The sequence below is a fragment of the Triturus cristatus genome, chromosome 7 (genome assembly GCF_964204655.1).
Source record: "Triturus cristatus chromosome 7, aTriCri1.1, whole genome shotgun sequence".
NCBI lineage: Eukaryota > Metazoa > Chordata > Amphibia > Caudata > Salamandridae > Triturus > Triturus cristatus.
This window is the reverse complement of record NC_140590.1, coordinates 247,193,151-247,213,888: the sequence shown is the minus strand read 5'-3', so window position 1 is coordinate 247,213,888 and position 20,738 is coordinate 247,193,151. Positions and strand designations below refer to the sequence as shown.

Genomic DNA, 20,738 nt, shown 5'->3' with positions numbered 1-20,738 from the left:
TCTTTGGGGAAAGTCCACCTCTTAGGTAACAGAATGTTCTTTGAGGGGGCTTGAACCCTTTTTGGGTTCATTGTTCTACATAATTCTATAAATCGAATAATTAAATCCTTATATCGACGTTGCAATGGTCCTAGATGTATGTCACATATTTGGTTTGTGGCCAAGACTTGATGCATTCAGACTCCTGCCAATGCTCTCGCCTCCTGTCCTGTCATGCCTTACTAAAAAGATGCCCTGTGATGTTTCAGGAACTGGACCCATTTTATTGCTGCTGAGTAGTAATGTTCGAGTTTATAAATGTGTTTAGTGTTTTAAGACTGTTTGCATATTTTACCTCCATTGAAACTAATGAATGACACATGCCTGGTGGGTAACCTGAAACTTTTTAGTAAACTTAACCCAAGAAACTTTAAGCATTCCTGCATACAGAAGCAATATGTATCCTGTAAAGGTGATGGAGTGTTATATTAATACAGAAATGTTTAGGAGTCCCCTACGCTGAGTCAAGAAAAATAAACCAGCAAGGCCCACGCCATTCGCTCCTAAATGCCCAAAACCAGGACACCTTTACTGATGCCCTCTGTGCATCTCTGGCGATGCCCAGCTTACCAGATCTGCTGCAGTAAAAGTTAAAAAAAAAACTATCTTTCAGTACCCCACCCGCACCCCTTCCACAAAGGTGACCTTTGGTAGTATCCAAGGCCCTGTACAGGGTTGTGCTTGCATCTGAAACTAGAAGCAAGCGCCAGCTGCCTGCCACCATGTTCAATACGTGGCATTCATCTCACACGCTACAAGGACAGCCTCCCTGCCCGATACTGCCCAGGTCAGGCCAGGAATAGAAGTGTTATGGAACAGGCATGCTACATGCCAGCCCTTGCCCTGCCCCAGCAGTTGGTAGCGCCACCACAGCAGGACCTCTTTGGAGCAGAGATGTGGTTGCTGCCCAGAACAGACGAGGACAGCCCCAGTTCGCTGTCTACCTCATGTGATCCCATCTTTACACCTGGGCCTCAGAAATTTGGCAAAAGGCCTGGGCAGAGAGTAGGGGGTAAATAAAGCATGCGTTTTGAAGCGCCAGATGCAAAAATGGAAGACCACGGGAGAGCTGGAGCATACCAATTAGCAGACCCTTGTGGGTAAGCCAAGACATGGACGAGACAATTTTCTCAAATGCTCATACAATGATGCAGGCGCGCAGTCTTGCTCACAACCAAAATAGCCGAGAGAAGAGTAGTGATTCACACACAGTAGGCCCAGCCATGACAGCGATTGCTCTTCTAAGCGTGCAGCCCTCCCCTGGGAAGTACCGGACCCTCTCACCGCCCATTCTCTTTGAGAGACGCGGTAGCGCGCAGAAGATAGCCCAGGCCAGATTCTGAGAGATGTGACAGAAAAATGATGACCGTGGCCTTTGGTCATTAGTCACCCTTCCTCTCCGCTGCCCCCATCTCTGTCCTCCTTGCTTTCTTCATCTGCCCCACCCTCCCTCGTCTCTCTTCTCTGCCCTGGATACCCCCCCCCCCCCGCACTTCCTTCAGTGTGGGTCCTTCTCTTTCACTCGCACAGCCCCTCGGCTCTCTTTCCTCCCTCTCCCCTGTCCCCATCCCTCTCTCCGCCCCTCCTCCCCTCAGGTAGGAGGGTCCCGGGGAAGGAGGTGGTGCCAGGGCCGCCTGGGCACACGCTTCTGTCTCCGCTGCGCTGCACCTCGCTGCTGCTTCAGCCCAGGACCAATCATGGAGGAGGCTGCGGCTTGGTAATTAGATAATTGGGTTTTATTTGTGCGATCAAGAGGACAGAAAAAAGAGAGAGAAAGACAGCGAGGAAGAACGGATTTATTATTCCCATCGTCTTGGAGAGGCTCCTCCTGAGCCCCCCTCCTGCCGGGCTTGGCCCCCACCCCCCGGGCCCTGCGCACAGGTATTTGGCCATATTGGAGATATGCAGAGACGGGTACGTTCCTGAGAGAAGGGGCTGCGGCTGCACGGATTCTGGCTCTGAAGGAAGGCGCGTGGTCCAGGGCTGAGCTCAGGCGAAGGATGGCGCCATTCCCTGCACATCGCGCCCGTCCTCTCTGCACATCCCGGTGAGCCGGGGCAGGGGCGTCTGCTTCACCGCCTCCTGTTCCGCAGCCGAGGCGGTCCAGCCAGCCCCGCGTGAAATCAAATAAAGGGAAGGACGGATGCAGGGGCCGAGGAAAGGAGGGGCCCGAGGGGAAGCGCTGAGAGCGATGCCCCGCACTGCCGTGTGACTGGAAACCATAATCACACCACAAAGGGGAAATTATTTCACCCACAAAACAGGGGAGAGCCAAGGAGAGAGAGAGAGAGTGACGGAGCTCGTGAATAGAGACGCCGGAGGGAGAGACAGAGTCTGTGAATAGAGCACAGAGGAGGGGGGCCCTTCCCCGCGGGATCTGGACGGAGAGCCACCCTCCCACTGTTTTTGATTTTTTTTCCCTTTCATATTTGTGACAAGGTGCGTGCCACGGAGGGGGCTTGGCGTGACCGCTGTGATACATGGCTAGGAAGGCGGCGATGCGGTGAATCCCCCCGCATCTCACCTGTTGTCGGGGGGCTCTTGGACACCCGTGCGCACGCGGCTGCGTGTGTGACACGGGGAGGGGGCGGATGGGGGCCCGGTGATGTTGCCAGTACCGTGATTGCGTTAAGAGTCCTGCGTGTCACACCCCCGGGGTTCGGCCCTGCACCCTTGGCCAAGCAAGGGCTGAAGATCGCTGACGCCAAAGGGACAGGATCCTTCCACCCTTCAAAAGATTTTTCTTTAATTATTTTTTTTCTTGCTGTGTGTGTTTTACGTTTCTGCTCCCCTTTTGAAATTTGCGTGGGTCTCCATGGACAAGCCCCCCCTGAAGGAATGGTGAAGGGGGGCGCAGGAGGAGCAGAGCAGCGGAGGAAGGCATCTGAAGCAGGCAGCAGCCCTGGAGACGGGTGAGTTGGTAACCATAGAAATGATTCGTGTCCTTCGGCTCCGGTAGGGGAGGGGGGCGGGGGCCGGGACTCAATGCAGGCTTTTCTTGCCTTTTGTTCGTCATTTTCCCATTTTCGGGGGCGAAGGGGGTTCTGTCGGAATGGGGGCGATCTGTGTATGTGTGGATAGGGAGTCCCCGGGGACCAGGCAGCGGCCCACCTGACGCGGGGTGTGGGGGGTGGCAGGTGGATAGGGGTGACAGGGTCTGCACGATAGGGAACACATGGTAACATTAACACCATCTCGGGATGCTGCACTCTACAAGCGGCAATGTGACGCACCCACCTGCAGAATTTGGTGAGCCTAGGAGCATCCTTCACGATACAGCCCCCCCCAACTCCCCCCCCCCCATGAAGAGGATGCACACGCCAGTCTCGAGGATGCACCCCTCTCGCAGCCAATGGTCCTGCACAGTTGGATGCACCCCCACCCGCAAAATGCGGACCCCCATCAGAATTCGACCCCCATATAAACGTGAAGCAGAAGCTTCCAGCCAGAAGCCATCCACCCCGCAGCATGGAGAGGCTCGCGCTCACGAGGGAAGCCCCTCGGCGTGAGTTTAACCCTCCCAGGTGCATTATGCTTCGTCTGCAGAGAGACGACCCCAGCAGGAAGATGCTCGTTTCCATCAGGGTGGTACAGCAGCACGATCCGCCCTGGCAGAGGGTGCTGTGCCTCCCTGCACACGGGATGCTCTCAGCAGCGCTATAACGTCCATTTTCACAAGCAGGCGAAGGCAGTCCCTCAAAAAAGCCCCCCCCCCCCCCCCCGCTGCATGATCTTTTCACTCTCCACCAGGATGCATTACAAATAATGATACCCCCAAATAAAATGCCCCTCCCCAGAATGCGTCCTTCCAGCCGGCTGACGCTGGAGAGCCACGCAGCTCTGTTTGCCCCCTTAAGAGTGATTCCTAAACGCCTCAATCACAGTCACGAGGCCATGTTGTGTGTGCTCTTTGGAGCATCTCGGGGTGCATTGCGCGCGAGGTGGGGAGGCATGATGGGGCACTGCAGGGACATATCGCGATTATAAGGGCCTCTCAGGGTCGTGTGCGATGGCGCGCCACCGACAGACACACTGTATGCGCGTGCAATGGCCGAAAGCAGGCCTCTTCTGGAGAGTGAAGCAGGAGGTGTGGTGTCTGTCACTGCGCCAGGCACCACACGAATGAGCACCCGCTGAGGGGCAGTCAAACTGTTACCGATCCTGCGGGATGGAGTGCGGGCCAGGCCCGTGGGAGCGAGCGAGCGCGCGCACCGCAGCCCGCAATGGAGGTCGGAATCCATGGACTTGGAGGGAAGGCCATGCATTGCGGCCTTCTTCAGGCGCGTGTTGTGTGAGGGCCTCCCAGGACTGGTGGCACCTGTAGGTCTTCAGTAGAGAGGAGATAACAATGCAGGCAAGGAAGAGAAGCGCCAAAGATGCTTCATGCAGGCGCTGTTGTTTGACGAGCACTCCTTGGACCGTGGCCACCGCAGAAGTTGAAGGCCTTGTTTTCCAGAGGCCGTTGGTAATTTTGTAGTTTTGAAAAAAAAGCAACTCATATGATCATATTATTTATTTTATTTGTGTCAATTATTTAAAATTGGTAAAACTGCATTCACAATAATTAAAATTATAAAATGCAATCAAACTAAATGCATTTAAAAAGAAGCCCCAATATAGTGCAAGCAACTCAACATTTTTAGGTTCCCTGGGGGCACGGGGCCTGGCAGAGAATGTTGTGTGAGGTGTGCGCCAAGTGCACGTGGGAACTGCAAGTGCCAAAGGACTCCTTGTGAAGAGTGAATACAGGGTCAAGGGTTTGAGGTCTCCATTACTTCTGGGACGCCGTATCTAGTGTTGAGGGAACATCAATGCCACTTGGTGTAGACAATTTTGCATGAGGTGCCCTCAATGAATTGGTGCCAGCCACAGAAACTTGAGGCCTATCTTTACAGAAGTTACGTTATCTGCAGATTTGGGAAGAGGAGCTCAAGGTTTGAACAGTGGTGCTGGGGCAATTTTCAGAGTGGGGCTGCTGCCAATAATGTTACATCACTGAAGTCATTGGGATTGTGAACAATCCAAGCGTCACACACAAAACAAGAGTGGTAAGTGTGCCACGCCCATTCAGCGGAAGACTGGTAAGGGTGTAGTTTGTAGCCGGTGATGCATTTTGGATCACTGGTGGGGTAGCATACTGTGGCCACTACATTTGCACAGACATGCAGTTTTACTGCTAAAACTATATAGTGTTCAAACGATGATTTGTGGAAATTGAGTTTCAGCAAATATTTATCATTTGCACCAAGTAAAAGTGTCTTGATTTATTTTTTTCCTATTAATATCTTTCTTTTCATCGCACTTCTGAATTACAAAAAATGTGCTTTGTGTGTGCTTTCCTAATTGCTGATATATTTCGAAATATTTGTATATTTAATTTACAAGTATTTAAATGCTGTTGTCTATTCAGGGGAAAAAGCGGACATCCTGTAGCCTTCCTTGCACTTCCTGTACCCCAGCAAGATTGTCACCTGGGTCACTTTTACAACATCCTCTCCCTTTGCAGTCAGGAAAATACAAATAAACACCAGTTTCCAAATGAACAGGGATTTGTCAGAAGACAGAGCCTGACATTTGACCTTTGTCTTTGAATGCCCAGCAAAGGTGACATGAGGCATCTATCTCTATTGCTCGTTCACCTTCCGAACTCCAGCATGGTTTCCTTTGGGAGGGCTGCAGCACCCCGCACCCCTGCTTCCAGCGCCTCTGGGCTTGAAGGTTGTATGAGGGTACTGCAGGGTGACCCGATTTTGAGGAGTAAAAACCGGGAAAGGCCAGACATGAAAGAAGGACTACAGTATTAAGCCTTTTTTCATGTCTGGCCTGTACCGATTCTTGCATGGGGGAGGGGTCAGGAAGGGGTGCTTGTGCCTGTGTGTCTGTGTGTATCTCCTCCATAAGTAGATATACAGTATCCTTAAATCATTTCTCTGTTTCTTTCACATAGTGCAGGGGGAAGTCGGCTGCATGCACCCAGCAGAGGGGAGACAGAGTGGGGAGGCGGGCAGGGGGTCTCAGGGTAGAGATCCTGTCATAGCTCATGTTATGTGCATCTCTGCCCTCCTCCCCTCTGCTGCGAGCATGCAGCCCACTTCCCCCTGCGCTGCCTGAAAAAACTGAGAAATTAATTATAGTATACCATTCAATTGTCATTTGCAGGCTGACTTGACCTTTGACCCAAAAACCGGGACATGGATTTGAAATCAAGGAAACCATATGGACACCAGGGCAGTCCTCAGAAAGCCAGGACTGACTGGGGAAATGCGTGACGTCTGCTCACCCTAGTGTACTGGCGTCTCCTGTGGAGGTTTTTGTGTTGGTGCGCGTATGGCCCTCCTGTATAGAGTGCTGCAGAAGCTGACCTATCAGCACTGCTATGTCCTATTTATATCCGATGTTTGGCACATTCTGTAGTTTAGGTGTGGCCCATAGTTTTAGGCTGTAGGAGGGTGTTGGTGTCTCCTGCACAGGTTGTTGTGTTGGGTGTGCTTATGGCCTTCCTGTTTAGAGTCCTGTAGGAAGCTCTACCTACAAGCAGTGCTAAGGCCCCTTTCTATCCGATGTTTGGCACCTTCTGTAGTTTTGGTGTGGCCGATAGTTTTAGGCTGTAGAAAAGTGTTGGCGTCTCCTGCGGTGGGTGTTGGGTATGCTTATGGCCTTCCTTCGTGGAGTGCTGCTGGGAGTTGTACCGACAAGCACTGCTATGACCCTTTATTTCCCATGTTTGGCAGCTTCTGTGTTTTAGGTTTGGCCAATAGTTTTAGGCTGTAGGAGAGTGTTGGCGTCTCCTGTGGTGGGTGGTGGGTATGCTTATGGCCTTCCTTCATAGAGTGCTGCTGGAAGCTGTACTTACAAGCACTGCTATGACCATTTATTTCCTATGTTTGGCACCCTCTGAAGTTTAGGTGTGGCCAATAGTTTTAGGCTGTAGGAGAGTGTTGGCGTCTCCTGCGGTGGATGTTGGGTATGCTTATGGACTTCCTTCATAGAGTGCTGCTGGGAGCTGCACCTACAAGCACTGCTATGACCATTTATTTCCCATGTTTGGCACCTTCTGTAGTTTAGGTGTGGCCAAAAGTTTTAGGCTGTAGGAGAGTGTTGGTGTCTCTAGTATAGGATGTTGTGTTCGGTGTGCTTATGGCCTTCCTTCATTGAGTGCTGCTGAGAGCTGTACCTACAAGCACGGCTATGACCATTTATTTTCCATGTTTGGCACCTTCTGTAGTTTAGGTGTGTCCAATAGTTTTAGGCTGTAGGAGAGTGTTGGTGTTTCTAGTATACGTTGTTGTGTTGGTTGAGCTTATGGCCTTCCTTCATAGAGTGCTGCTGGGAGCTGCACCTACAAGCACTGCTATGACCATTTATTTCCCATGTTTAGCAGCTTCAGTAGTTTAGGTGTGTCCAATAGTTTTAGGTTATAGGAAAGTGTAGGCGTCTCCTGCGGTGGTTGTTGTGTTGGGTGTGCTTATGGCCTTCCTTCATAGCGTGCTGCTTGGAGCTGTACCTGCAAGCACTGCTATGACCATTTATTTTCCATATTTGGCACCTTCTGTAGTTTAGGTGTGTCCAATAGTTTTAGGCTGTAGGAAAGTGTTGGCGTCTCCTGTGGTGGTTATTGTGTTGGGTGTGCTTATGGCGTTCCTTCATAGAGTGCTGCTGGGAGCTGTACCTACAAGCACTGCTATGACCATTTATTTCCCATGTTTAGCAGCTTCTGTAGTTTAGGTGTGGCCAATAGTTTTAGGCTGTAGGAGAGTGTTGGCGTCTCCTGCGGTGGGTGTTGGGTATGCTTATGACCTTCCATCATAGCGTACTGCTGGGAGTTGTACCGACAAGCACTGCTATGACCATTTATTTCCCATGTTTGGCAGCTTCTGTAGTTTAGGTTTGGCCAATAGTTTTAGGCTGTAGGAGAGTGTTGGCATCTCCTGTGGTGGTTGTTGTGTTGCGTGTGCTTATGGCCTTCCTTCATAGAGTGCTGCTGGGAGCTGTCCCTACAAGCACGGCTATGACCATTTATTTTCCATGTTTGGCACCTTCTGTAGTTTAGGTGTGTCCAATAGTTTTAGGCTGTAGGAGAGTGTTGGTATCTCTAGTATGGGTTGTTGTGTTGGGTGTGCTTATGGCGTTCCTTCATAGAGTGCTGCTGGGAGCTGTACCTACAAGCACTGCTATGACCATTTATTTCCCATGTTTAGCAGCTTCTGTAGTTTAGGTGTGTCCAATAGTTTTAGGTTATAGGAAAGTGTTGCCGTCTCCTGCGGTGGTTGTTGTGTTGGGTGTGCTTATGGCCTTCCTTCATAGAGTGCTGCTGGGAGCTGTACCTACAAGCACTGCTATGACCATTTATTTCCCATGTTTAGCAGCTTCTGTAGTTTAGGTGTGTCCAATAGTTTTAGGCTGTAGGAGAGTGTTGGCGTCTCCTGCAGTGGGTGTTGGGTATGCTTATGGCCTTCCTTCATAGAGTGCTGCTGGAAGCTGTACCTACAAGCACTGCTATGACCATTTATTTTCCATGTTTGGCACCTTCTGTAGTTTAGGTGTGTCCAATAGTTTCAGGCTGTAGGAAAGTGTTGGCGTCTCCTGCGGTGGTTGTTGTGTTGGGTGTGCTTATGGCCTTCCTTCATAGAGTGCTGCTGGGAGCTGTCCCTACAAGCATGGCTAGGACCATTTATTTTCCATGTTTGGCACCTTCTGTAGTTTAGGTGTGTCCAATAGTTTTAGGCTGTAGGAGAGTGTTGGTATCTCTAGTATAGGTTGTTGTGTTGGGTGTGCTTATGGCCTTCCTTCATTGAGTGCTGCTGAGAGCTGTACCTACAAGCACTGCTATGACCATTTATTTCCCATGTTTAGCAGCTTCTGTAGTTTAGGTGTGTCCAATAGTTTTAGGTTAAAGGAAAGTGTTGCCGTCTCCTGCGGAGGTTGTTGTGTTGGGTGTGCTTATGGCGTTCCTTCATAGAGTGCTGCTGGGAGCTGTACCTACAAGCACTGCTATGACCATTTATTTCCCATGTTTAGCAGCTTCTGTAGTTTAGGTGTGTCCAATAGTTTTAGGTTAAAGGAAAGTGTTGCCGTCTCCTGCGGTGGGTGTTGGGTATGCTTATGGCCTTCCTTCATAGAGTGCTGCTGGGAGTTGTACCGACAAGCACTGCTATGACTATTTATTTCCCATGTTTGGTAGCTTCTGTAGTTTAGGTGTGGCCAATAGTTTTAGGCTGTAGGAGAGTGTTGGCGTCTCCTGCGGTGGGTGTTGGGTATGCTTATGGCCTTCCTTCATAGAGTGCTGCTGGGAGTTGTACCTACAAGCACTGCTATGACCATTTATTTCCATGTTTGGCAGCTTCTGTAGTTTAGGTTTGGCCAATAGTTTTAGGCTGTAGGAGAGTGTTGATGTCTCCTGCGGAGGTTGTTGTGCTGGGTGTCTTTATGGCCTTCCTGTATAAAGTCCTGCAGGAAGCTCTACCTACAAGCAGTGTCATGTATATCAAATATGAGATATTTGGCAGCTTCTGTAGTTTAGGTTTGGCCAATAGTTTTAGGCTGTAGGAGAGTGTTGATGTCTCCTGCGGAGGTTGTTGTGCTGGGTGTCCTTATGGCCTTCCTGTATAAAGTGCTGCATGGAGCTCTACCTACAAGCAGTGTCATGTATATCAAATATGAGATATTTGGCAGCCTCTGTTGTTTAGGTGTGCTCAAGAGTCTAAATGTGAATAAGGGCACCAGGGACTCCCACAGAAGCTGTTGTCAGGGGCACCCATAGGTGAGAGTGCTTATGGGCACCGTATATATCCAAGTCTAGGATAGGATGCTCCAGCAATGCCACATAACACGCAGTCAGCTTTGTGACAGGTGTGCTCCATTGACAGAAGCTTGAGGCGTTCCATGTATCAAGTGCTGCAGAAAGCTCTGCCTACTTGGAGGGACATGTTATATCCTATATTTATTAGTTTCCAGTTGTGGCATGTTCTAGATTTTAAAGTTGCGTGAGATCTCAAGGGCCACCTGCAGAAGTTGCTCTGCGTGGTGCCACCAAGGGCTGCGAATGACTGCAAGTACTGGAGGCCTTCCAGTAGAGAGTTAATAACAATTCCAGATATGTGTTCTAGAAAAATATGTTGTGGATTGTGGGGTAGCACCAGAGTAACAGCAGCTCCTGGGGCGAGAGTTTTGTACACTCCAACGACCAATGGTAAACATGAGTGCTTGAGGCCTTTTGTAGTATATAGACTGTTGAGTTAGAACATAGATTGTTAAGGATCTGTGTCCAATTATAGCTAGTGTGCATGTACAGTACTCAAACTAACCTTATGTTGTGTTCAATTGATTCTCAAATTATTGCACACAAATTATTTTCGAATTTATTCTCTCATTATCATATTCAAACAGAAATCAGCAGAAATACTAAAAGTGCTTTAGTTTCATGGTTCCAAGAAATCCATCTCCTCTTGCAAAATCTTTACTTTGTAGGTCCATGACACATATCCCCTATTAAACACAACAAGACGATGGACGTAGTGATGAAACCTTTCAACCACTTTCCCCCCAGTCTAGAGATCTGGATTTAATCCATCGTTCTTTGGCTCAGTACACCACCCCAGTGTGGACCCAGCTACATGCAAATCAGTATTGACACTGTGCCTCATGGGAACAGTCCAGCCCGAACTGCCAGGCCAGGTCCTCCATGGACCGGAAACAAGCATCCTGGGACTGGTTTCGAGGTATCATCAGCCAGGCTAGCTTGAATCCAGTGGCACAGTGATTGGCCATCGTCTGTTCTTTTTGCACATATCCTCTTGTGTCGTACCTTACCAAGGTAGTGGTGAATCCAGGTCACATTCTATTTTATCCTGATGAATGTTCAACAAAGAAGCCAAGAATCCTTTCTAGTTTTTGTAGCTGTAAACACTTCTCATAAAGTATAGTCAAAGTGTTTTGGCCTATGCATATTTCAAGGCTTCTTCAGGTCATATTACAAGGCCTCTAGTACATCACAAAGTTGTAGGGGAGAGGAGATCATGTATCCAAATTTATGGAGGTCCATAAAATATTGCAGACCTTGTCTTGTGCATTCATCTACAGCAGTGCATAGGAGGTGTGAATTGTAATAATGAGCATTTTCATAGAATGGAGGGTACTATGGTACGGTGAGAGGAAAGGAGTGAAAATAGAGTTTGGGTCCAACCGTACAGGCGTGTGAGAATGTATGCCTCACATATTCAGGGATGCCTAGTAATGAGACCCCCCCTCCCAAATAGTTTGAGGTGTGATGAAAACTGTGTATTACTAATACCTAAGTTGCAGGCCTATCATGTTAGATGTGCATAGGTGCCTGTGTCTGATTTAGATCAGCCCACTATAAAAGGTGTGTGAGAATAATCTGTCTATTGGTACCATCACACAGAGCTGTGTGGGGACATGTGCAGTTTTGTGGAGCAGCCTCCTTCAGAAGTGTGTGAGCTCATGTGTATGATTGCAATCCTCATATGGCCAACGGTGTGTGGGAATCTGCATAGTACTGAGTATGCTCCACAGTAAGAGGTGTGTAGGTGAATGTTAGTGTGTGGACTTGCATGCATAGTATTGAAACCTCAGGGATGCGTGGATACAAGCGTGATATTAAAATCCTTCTAAAGGTGTGCAATATGTGACACTACAATCTTCAGACAGGCATTGTCATATGTCACACTGGCGCATTTAAACACAAAAATGTGTGTAAGTACAAATGCTAATTTAGTTTCCTCCTCTGGACAGTAGAGTGGTGTATGGTCATATGGGAACCTCACACAAGCAGGCATTTATGGTCATGCCAGCCCTATATAGCAACTTGAAGATGTATGTGTGTTGTAATCTGCTCATAGAGATGTGTACATGTCCAGTACCTTGCCCTGAAGGTGTGATGTGTGAGTACATGTTTTGTATAGTGATTCTCAGTACTGTGCAAAGACTTGTATACTTTTGGACTATACATATAAACATAGGCGTGTGAGCACAGGCGTTTTAGTGTACCCTTGCAGCAACTGTGTAGGCCAATATATGTGAGTAAACATATAGTATTTGGGATCCTCGGCCATAGCTGTTTGGTTAGTTGTGTGATATTCAGCTGCCAACTGAAGTGTAGTATTGAGACTTGTGCACTAGCAGATATGAGTGTGGAATAGGGAGAATTACACCAGTGTCCAGGGTGTATGTGGACCCTGCGGCGAGGTGTGCTTCATTAAAACTGTATAGAGTACAAGTTCCTCACATCATTGAGATTCACCCTCTTATACAATGGAGAAGAGGGATGCAAGTTGGAATAGACTCACATCTCATGGATTTGGGGATGTGACAGACAGATATGAGTGGGTCCTTAGTCACACGAGTCTGTGATGAACAGTGTCTTTAAAGTTCTTTGAAAAAGCACCACAGTTAAAAACAAAAAAACACGAAAATTCACAAAGTATACGTAACTGATATAAGAATAACTTGCACCGCCATAGATTTCTGATGTCATCAGTGATGTAATATGTGATATCATAAGCAGTAAACCACAGCCATACAGGTTATACTTATGTCAGTTAGCATAACTGGTGAATGTCAATGTTTTTTGTTTTTAAATGGCAATGCATTTTCAGTGAATTTCCAAGGGTCTCTTTAACATAAATTAAAATCTTACTACTATCCTCATGTATGATTCCACTTGAACATTTTATTAAACGTTTTTTTTCAAAGAATTTCTACCTACCTGGGCAGCCAATCCCTCACAGCACATGACCAGGCCCTGCAGCCAACCCCCCGCCGGCAGGCAACCCCTCACAGCACACGGCCAGGCCCTGCAGCCAACCCCCCACCGCCAGTCAACCCCTCACAGCACACGGCCAGGACCTGCAGCCAGCCCCCCACTGGCAGGCAACCCCTCACAGCACAGGGCCAGGCCCTGCAGCCAGTCCCCACCGGCAGGCAACCCCTCACAGCACACGGCCAGGCCCTGCAGCCAGCCCCCACCGGCAGGCAACCCCTCACAGCACACGGCCAGGCCCTGCAGCCAGCCCCCCACCGGCAGTCAACCCCTCACAGCACATGGCCAGGCCCTGCAGCCAGCCCCCCACCGGCAGGCAACCCCTCACAGCACACGGCCAGGCCCTGCAGCCAACCCCCCACCGGCAGGCAACCCCTCACAGGACACAGCCATTGGCAGGCAACCCCACATTTTCTTCTTCTATTTTTGTAGGGCCACATGCTGCACCTCTCCAAAAATATGTTTTTTTTTTAATTTCCACCCCCCACACAAGTTCCAAAGTGTCTGGGTATGCCAAACCTACCCCCTTATTCCTTATTTTTAATGTTCATAACACGGTAAATGGAGGGAGTCATAACTTCAGGCAACCAAATATCTCATTTATTGATATTGGGAATGTGGTGAGTGATAGCATAGGTGTTTTCTAAGATCCAATGATCTACCTCAGTCTATAATATGCCACAAAGCTTAAAGATCTCTCCCTGACATACCCTGACCCTTGGGCATGAGATCCAAGACACAAGGCATTATTTAGCTGTGGTGTCTCTGGCAGTGTTTATCCCAGCGCGATGAGGTCAGGGGCAAAGTCTGAGTCCAGGCTATGACACTCAGAGCAGAGTCTGACCCCAAGGCATATGATGGAAGGCCCTGACTGCCCTCTGATTATGCGAGCCATAGAGCAGCCCATCCCCGGAGCTTGAGGTGCACCGCACACCTGACCACAGGGCATGAGGATAGGGCAGGGCTGGACTTCAAAGCAAAAGCAGCCGAGGACTTATTGTTATTCCAACTCCACGAGGCACCAACTCAGTCTAACTTGTACATCTGCCTCTCACCAAGAGTCAAGAGGAAGTGGAGATGATTTAAATTGTTTTTGAAAACATAAATGCAGATACTTCATTTAACAGGGCAAGTAATTTGTTTTACAGGCAATTTGAGGAGGAAGTTGTCCAGCACCTTTGGGTCTGACACGGTTCTGGTACACCTTTTAGGAGAAACATTTGCTTGTGGTAGTTCATCTTGCATTTACCTATAAAAAACTGCTGTGCTTGCAGCCAGATAACCATCAGGCAGTCATCTTGTATCTGATAGTGTGGCAAACAACACCAATTTTAAATACAGTGAATCCAACTAATGTCCAAGGTTCATGGTAATGTCCATGCCAGTGGTCTAGCTCTGGAACAGACACTCAGAGCATGTAAAAGGCCTGTTCTGACGATAAGCTCAGAGCTGATATATGGATGCACGTTTAAGAGAGTAAACAGCACCTGCTGTTGTAGATGATTTTTAAATGCTGATTTTAAGTGTGCATTTCGTGTTCCTTTTTTATGTAAACTGTATCAGACCCTTACTTTGCCAGGTCGACATACATTTTGGTGGGCTCTGAATTTGTTATTTTCTGAAGGAGGACTTGGTATTTTTCAATCCTTGATTTTACTTTATCACACTCGTGAGTTGATCAAGCTCTGATTCCTCCCTTGTCTTTGCCCATTCCTTGGTGGCCATGTTGTTGAGGTCAGCAGTCTAGTTCTGGTGCAGATGCTCAGAGCTTGTGTAATCCTGATTCTGACCATAAATTCAGGGCTGACGCACTGACGTGTGCAGCAGGTACGCTTAAAGTGATCTTAAGTCAATCACGTTTGTACCAGGACTAGGTGATCTGACGGGAATCCCTGCCTTATCATGTATGATGGCTGCACTATCACATGTTTAAATAACAAATCCTGGCCCGTTCATAATCAGGCTTGGAACAAGCTTCGTCGCTTAAATATGGCGAGAAATGTCTGCTCTTTTGTCTTAATTCAAAGCAGCTGGTGTCCTTAGATGTTCCGCTGCTTATCAAAAAGGATTTATTAGGGGCTTTGTTAAATGCCAGACCTTTATCAAACCATAACAAATAATTATTTCTGCTTTTTAATGATAGACATGTTGATGTGTGTGGTTTAACGGAAACCTGGTTGAATGAGACTTCTGCAGCTAAATATTGTTTCAGCCACTCCTCAGGGCTATAACCTTGCTTATAAAGATAGACTCAATACGAAAGAGGATGACGTTGCAGTAATTGTTTATACTATCTTACGCTTCAAATTGACTACTCTTCTGTGTTTGATACAGTTCTAGATGAAGTTATCTGCTGTAGGATAAAAATCTCTGCCATCTGTTTAATCTATCTTTTTAATCTGTGTTTATAGAACTCCTGATATCCCACCATTTTTTAAAATATTTTTTTTAGTCATTTGCTCACTCACCCCTGTTTTCCCACTAGCTTGGCAGGTTACACACGTCCTACAAAAAGTGTCGGACGTAATCCTCATCTGAGGCCAGTAGAAATGAGGGACAAGCCGAGCAAAAGTCTTGTCCTGTCCCAAGTGTCCTTCCAAGGGTATTTTGTGAGCCAATCCCAACAGGAAGGCTCGGTAACGCTGGGGAACTACCAAGGCCCGGGATGACCCATGCACCGGAGCCTTGGGTTCGCTATACAGGAGACCATCTTCCCAATATATGTGGAAGTTCCCCGAATCGTTACCCGCTGCCTGGGCTTCGGCCTGTCGCCGCAAACCCTCAAGGGTAGGGCACTCCTTCTGGGCCCGACAAAGCTCCTCCCTAGTAGGTCCTCCCTCCACCTGCCATTCTGCAGGGGTAGGCAAGCCCTCCAGGGAAGTCACATCCCCCTCTGTGGACTCCGGGACCACTTCAGTCGCCCCATCCACCTTCTGAGGTGCAGATGCCGGGGCAGGCTTCCCCTGTCCCCGTTTACCCCTTTTGGCAGCTGGTTGGGCCTTTGTCCCAGGCTCCAACCTCTGTGAACTCCCTCTTCGGGCAGTCACGGACCGTGTGTTGGCACAAGTCCACTCAGGTGTCCCCAACATCTCCATGTGGGCCTTGAACTCGACCTCCTTCCATGCCGTATGTTCAAGGTCGTTTCCCAACAGACAGTCGACCGGCATGGCAGGGCTTATCGCAACTCGTAGAGGACCCGCAACCCCTCCCCACTCAAAGGGAATCTGGGCCACCGGATAGTGACCCTCTCGGTTGTCAGCCATCACAACCGGGTGGACTACGTTGGGAACCACCTGCTCTGGGGACACCAGCTGACTCCTTACCATAGTCATGCTGGCTCCTGTGTCCCTCAGAGCCTCCACCCTCTGGGCATTGATGGTGACCCATTGCCTGTACTTAGTAGTATTCGAGGGCACCTGGGTCTTAGGAACCATCTCACAATCCCCTAGGGACACTAATGTTAGCCCTGCCCACTCACCTCCCCTATCTAGGGGCAAATGCTCCCCGAGCATTACACTCGCCACCCCAGGGGTCTTTCCTCCAATGGGAGGGTGTGGTCTCTTGGGACACTTGGCATCCCCCTTGTAGTGCCCAATCTCGCCACACTCATAACAATGGACAACCCTAGGCTGCTGACCACGGTCAGGATAAGGGGGTTTGTGGGGGCCAACCTTAGAAGGGAATCCTAATCCCTTTCCTTGCGAACTCTTTTGGGGGCCTTTAGAGAACTCCTTCTTCTTGTCTCCCCCCTCTTTCTTCTGGGGGGCGCCCTGACCAGCCCCTTGGAAATTCCCTCCAGTCCCTTTTGAGGATACCCGGGTACTTGCCCAGATATCCACCTCCTCTGCAAGCTTCCTAGGATTAGTTAGCTTGCTGTCCACCAGGTGTTGACGCAGCTCCGGAAAACTTTTCTCGAGGAGGTGCTCCCTCAAAATCAGGTTATACAACCCCTCGTAGTCTTTCACCTCACTGCCCTGTACGCAGCCCTCCAAGGCCTTCTTGGCGTAGTCCAGGAAGTCCACCCAATTTTGGGTGGCCAGCTTTTGACTACCCCGAAATCTCTGCCTGTATTTCTCAGGGGTCAGCCCAAACTTTCTAATTAGGGCGACCTTCATGGTGGGGTAATCGGTCTGTTCTCGCTGCTCCAGAGCTAACAGGGCATCCCTCCCCATCGGAGGCATATACCTATATAGACCACCCCCCCACTGAGCTTCGGGGATCCCATGGGCTCGTAAGGAGACCTCATAGGCAGCCAACCATTTAGCAATGTCATCCCGACACCATAGCTGGCGACTACGTCCTTTGGCAGATAGGGTCTGGGCTCCCTGGTGATCTCTCTATGTACGCTGCCACCAATGGGACTGCTGGGGGTTCCAAACTGTAGGGCCTTGAGATCCAATTCCTTTAAATGGAGCTCATGGAGGAACCTCCTCGCCTCCCTTTCTTTCTCTAAGCGGGCTAGATCAATTTTGAACTGCCTCTCCTCCCTCCTGTCAACTAAGTCAGCTGAAGACAGGCTCCCCCCCGAAGCGCTACTACCCGCTCTTGAAGGGGCACTAGGTCCTATGTCCATGTTGCCGCTCTCAGGGGGGAAACGTAATTTGGTCCCTTCCGTAATGTCCGGTCCTGGCCCCTCCTCCTCCCGTTTTCCGCTAGGGTGAGCCATAACCCAGGCTCTCAAGCTAGTTTGGAGTTCTATTTTCTTCGCCCCCTGCTTGAAAAATACCTCCCTCTCCTGGCAGAATTCCTTTAGTTGGGTTACGGTATACTCTTCCAGCCTACCCAACTCAAACTCCATCCTACCAGGTGGGACCCAACACTGCAGAAAAGAACTTCACGAAAGGAGACCCTTTCTTTAAGAGGAAGTACACCACAGGACAGGACAATTTCGAAAAATTCCAATCAGGGAGACAACCTGGAGAAAACTCCAATAAAAAACAATCAGGTGTAGGGTGCTAAACTGCTAATGAGTGGATGCAAGCACAGACTCAGAATCCCACCGCTGAACACCTACTTGTTGGACCTAACGTCCTTGAGGTAGCTTGGCTCAGGCCAAAGGGCTTTTATTCCAGTATGGCATATCGTGCTTGCATCACACCCAACTCACACCTTAACGCAAATTATAAAGTTTGGAAGAAATCTTTATCTTTTCTTCTTCAACATGGCTAATCAGTTTCTTGTCATCCAGCACATTTTAGGATAAAACATTTCATTACATTTCACTTGACAGTAACAGTTCCTTCGGTATTAACTGTAGCACAGCAAATATTTAAACACTCTCTGAGGTTTCCCCCTGCGCCTTGACTCTGGAGAGAGAATTAAAATCCTCACAGACCACGCTCTGAAGAACACTCACATATTACACAGTTCAGATGTTCATTTCAAACTACACGGCGCTCTCCTGATAGACGGTTTCCCTGTCTGCTGTACTTTCTGAATCTTACACTGTCATTATTAGTCAGCCCTTCCCATCTTGGGGTTCTGAATTAGAGATTAACAATGCTGCTGGCAGTCAATTAGTCAAATCTAACCAATTTACTTGCAGGATACCTTCTCACCAATATGGATCCATTACAGTTAGGCAGTACATATAGATTTTCTGTGGCTAAACCTCCAACGGCTACCTCTTGCGCTATGCTGGAAATCGTCAAAGGATTAACTTTAGTCACATGGGGGAACCTTGCCAACGTGCCGGTATTAATACTCTGAACCGGTATCTCTCCAATCCCTTCCCCCTCTTAACATGCCCAGCTTACTGTTTACACCTGGGATCCTCCTCACGAAGCTGGGTTCTCTTGTGGCCCAACAAGAGATTTCTGTAAGGGGATTAGGACCGTGCGCACTTCCCGACCACCTCCCCCAAGGACTTTCCCGAAGAGGGGATTCCTCAGTTGGCGGGGTCCTCGCTCGTCCGCTAACTCCCACGCTGCCGCTTCACTCTGTACTGACTCCCGGGCCCGGCGCAGGTTCGATTCCGCTCCGCTTCCTCAGTTCAGCGCTCCCGCAGCCGCCAGTAGCAGCGCGGCTTGCGGGGGCGCGGCCTCCTCTCTCAGCTGGCAACAGCGGGGCGGCGCTTCGGCGTCTGCCCCGCTCACGTGACTCTAGGACGGCGGCTTCAATGCCGGATCCGCCTGCACTTCCTGGATGCAAGTCTCTCCTCAGCCGACAGACGCGATGCCTGCTGGCTTACACCAAGGAGTCCGGACACCTCTCCAGACCTCCCGGCGATCTCAGGCCTCTTCCTGGGGTTACAGGCAACCTCACGAACCTGATGTGGCGGCGGTAAGCGTTCCAGGTAGGGCTCAGGCAGTGGGGGGGGGCAACAATTAAGGGTGCCCGGCTCACATCAAACATATGAGTAGGCCTACGAGTCTCTGCACTATTGGGCACGATCACCTCCACTACGGCCAGGGACGGTGGCCAGTCGCTAGAGCCAATTGTGTTCAGAATCCCAGACAACACCAGGAATAGGGCCAAGGTAGTCCCGGACGGCGATTCTTCCCCTGGTCCTCCTTCAGGATTTCTGTCCACGCTGAGGGCCCCGAGATATCGATGACCCCCAGAGTCATTGGCGGTGTTCAGGGACCGGTCAGAAGGTTGAGGGTGGTGTCAGCTGATGAGGGAAGTCGCGCAGACCCTAAGACCTGTCATTTCCCTATCTAGCGCAGCCACCTCTCCACTCAGGTGCCTTACTCCTGTCTACCTCACAGCTCAACTAACTCCTAAAATGGCCGCCCCGCCCTCACCTCTATTTATCACCTGGGGCCTGACTGGCCAGAGTGGCCCAGAAGGTTCCAGAACCTCTCATGGCAGTCTATGGCCCAGGTTCTGAGGCGACAGTTGGAACCACCATTTTGTGAGACTAACCTCCCTCTTCCTGTTTCTTCAGTGAAGCACCTTGCGCCTCTCCCTCAGATAGTGAGAATGGGGCGCCCAGAGCCTCTACATCAATACCAAAAAAATTTAATGGACAGGAATAAAAAATGAGTGGGTAAAGGGAAAAAAAATTATAAATGAGGAGGGAACAGCCAAAGGGCTGACAGGTCTAACACTGTCCACCAACTATACTAAGTTATATGCTTTGGGAGTCTTTATAATATCTGGTATGAGTCTCATTTTAGTAATTCTCTGGACATTTTTAATCTGATGACAAATTTAGATCTTACACGGAGTGTCAACCTTCCTACTCATCAGGAAGAGCATGTTATAGATTTAATTTCTAGCTTTGTGGATCTGGTCCAATTTGATTCCCCCTCTCTTCTTGATGGACAGGTTACTACCATGTCCTTTTAACATGCTTACTCTCGACCCTTCAAAAATCCATAGGGCACACGGTTACACCGCCTCACAATATCTCTGGGATAAAACTAACTTCACAGAGACTGTGATTATTTTTAAAGACATTCGGGCAACTAAAATCAATATTCCTGTTCTGGATGTATTTGTTGCCCAATCAACGATTCGTTGCTCTCTAGCATTAAAAATACAGCTTCTGAATTTGAAAGAGTTTTTTCAGAAAGATGCTTATCCCAGCCTTGGTTCTCTCATAACCTCAAAATGGAAAACCTGCGTCTCTATAAAGGCCAATTAATGTTGACAAAGCTTGCTCAAAGAAAGCTAAATCTGTCTACTATGATGAACTAGTCTATACTGCTTCTAATTCAACCAGAACTTTTTTTAAAGATATACATGATCTGTCTAATCCACATTGTTCTCCTATTCCATCCCAACAATTATGTGTCAAGCTCTTGTTGATAAGATTGGGCAGTCTATATTGACACTCTCTTGTCAAATCATATTGTTGCGTATCCCTCTTCCCCCAGTATGGAGCCAGCTGCCCCCTCCAACTATTGATTTAATTTCAGTTACTCAGGAAGCCATTACCTGTAAATTACTCTTGTCTGCCAATTCTGGCTCGTCT

General features: G+C 49.0%; 1 protein-coding gene across 1 annotated transcript in view; it reads left to right on the top strand.

The window, feature by feature from the left end:
* Positions 1-1,581: 1,581 nt before the first annotated feature.
* LRRC4B (leucine rich repeat containing 4B) overlaps positions 1,582-20,738 on the top strand; it is a 267,108-nt gene continuing 247,951 nt past the window's right edge. Inside the window, exon 1 of the mRNA XM_085616125.1 lies at positions 1,582-2,951. The gene's annotated coding sequence lies outside the window, so the exon portion shown is untranslated. The remainder of the gene's footprint in view (positions 2,952-20,738) is intronic.